Below are 2,353 nucleotides of genomic sequence, written 5' to 3'. Positions count from 1 at the left end.
AGATTTCTTCAGAGGGTCCTCAACAAGCTGTCTGAAGCCCTGAGGGAAGAGGCACCATTGGAGATTATGGTCATTAGGGTTTCCAAAGATGGGGTTAAGTTCCCAGAATTACAGCCCATCTAGCTTGGTGCTGATGCTGAGTAAAATTCTAGAATATCTATTGAATTCTAGATGACCTACTAGAATTTACTGAATTCTAGAATATCTACTAAAAGTTCCAGAACATTTACTGAAAATTCTAGAATATCTATCAGCAATTTTGCCTTTTACTGAACCATTTGCCGTCCTTTGAAGTGATATATTTAAAGTTATTTTAATCTACAATTTAGCAAAGCCCTCCAGTTGTCCCCTACTTCCATTCTCCCCCTCGTCCCCACCAAAATTACTTCTGAATTTTAACTGAGCATATGGCTGCTTAAAATATAGACTCTATTTCCCAGCAGCTGGGTGTTCTTTTGACTAACGTCTGGCCATTGAGCTATAGGTAGAAACGGTGTGCCATTCTGGGAATGTCCTCAAAGGGAGGAGACATTCTCTTCTTTGTTCCTTCCCACTGCTGGAACACGGACATGATGACTGGGGATGGAGCAGGCCCCACTGAGGCACTAACACAGCTGTCAATGAGCACACATGGTCGGTTTCTCATGGTGCTCACATAGAATGGGGTCTAGTCCCCTGGGCTCCACATTTTAGGAAGGGCATTGACAAACTACAGTATATCCAGACATTTAACCAGGAGAAAATAAGACAGAACGTACTGAGTGCTATGTCTCAGGCACCAGTCTAGGTACTTTCCATGTGGTATGCAATCTTCACAGCAACTCTATGAGGTACCACTCTTATTTCCCTTGTACAGAGGAGGGGAAAAACACAGGTTCAGTAACCTGTTCAAGGTCACATAGCTCCAGAGTTTGAATTTTTAACCCCTTCACTAGTGTTTCTCAAAATTTACTGCACATTAGATCTCTGGAAACTTTAAAATACAGTATGCTTGGGTCCCACCCTCAGATTCTGATGGAATCGGGATTCCACCTTGGTGGCGGTCCTGGGAAGAAAGTGGACAAGATAGCAGGACTCTGGAGCTGGGAGGACTACGGAGCCACCACACCAGCCCTGGACCAGCTACATTCACAAGAATCAGGGGAGCCTTGTTTCAGTCATGTGAGTTTCTTGTTCCTTGAGGCTGAATGTAATCCTAACTCATGTACACAGCAGAGATTTAAGATAACTGTAAAAACATCCAAATATTACTACTTTCAAACATTCAGCTACCTTTTTAGATGTGGTTAGGCTCTTTAAAAGTAGATAATAAAGTTAGGTCATTTTTAAGTTATCTGTTTAAAAATACTTTAAAGTACATTTGTGGGCCACAGTTAAGCCTGAGGTTATTAAAGCAGCCGTGACACCGTGCAGCCTGGGGCTTCTGTTTGAATGATGTTCTGTCGAGCACTCACTGAGGCTTGCGGGAACAGCATATCTTACATTAAGATCATTTTCATCCACATGCTATTGTTTAATTTTTAAAAGACTTTCAAGCTCATTCATGAGATATTATGAGCTCTCAGGTTTTATAAAGAGCTGAAATACTCTTTATAAAATCTTTTGAGAATTTTTAAACCTCCATCCTACCATGCTGGGTACAAAGACTGGTGACTTTGAAATTTAATACTTTTAGAAAATATTTCAAGTTATCCCCATGAGTACCCTCCCCCCATTCCTTTATATTAAACTGTGTGGCACTGGGAATGGTGTAAAACCTCAAGTTTCCAGGAGAAAAATAATACTGATGCTTCAGACACTCACAGCAACAGCACTGAAACAAGTAGTGAGCGACAAAAAGCTGGATGGAGCAGGGGGCGGGGGTGGTGTAAGAAAGCCTATGATTCAAACTTCAGAACAAGCGAACCGCTCCAGGGGAAGGAATCTAACACTGTATTTATGAGAAACTAACCTAAGTTTTGAGCCATGCTGCCAGAGGTATCTTTGGAAAGGTCAAAGCTAGGTCTGCATCCTGGTTCATTTCCTGTGTGACCTTCAGCAAGAAAATTAACCTCTGATGCCATTTCCTCATCTATAAAACAGTGCTTGCTCCACTGACAGGATTGCAGGATTAGACAGAAGCATGAAGCACAGGTGTCTGGCACACCAGGTGCTCAGTAATGGCAGCTACTTTGGGCTAATCCCAAACTCAACATTAAGCCAACAGTGTGACAATATAAGTTATCTGGTGCCAGGCACAGTGCTTCATGCCTGTAATCCTAGCACTTTGGGAGCCCAAGGCAGGTGGATCACTTGAGGCCAGGAGTTCAAGACCAGCCTGAGCAACATAGCGAGACCTTGTCTCTGCAAAATA

This window comes from Propithecus coquereli, unplaced genomic scaffold (genome assembly GCF_000956105.1).
Source record: "Propithecus coquereli isolate 6110/MARCELLA unplaced genomic scaffold, Pcoq_1.0 Scaffold171, whole genome shotgun sequence".
Lineage (NCBI taxonomy): Eukaryota > Metazoa > Chordata > Mammalia > Primates > Indriidae > Propithecus > Propithecus coquereli.
Note: the sequence above shows the minus strand (reverse complement) of the source record.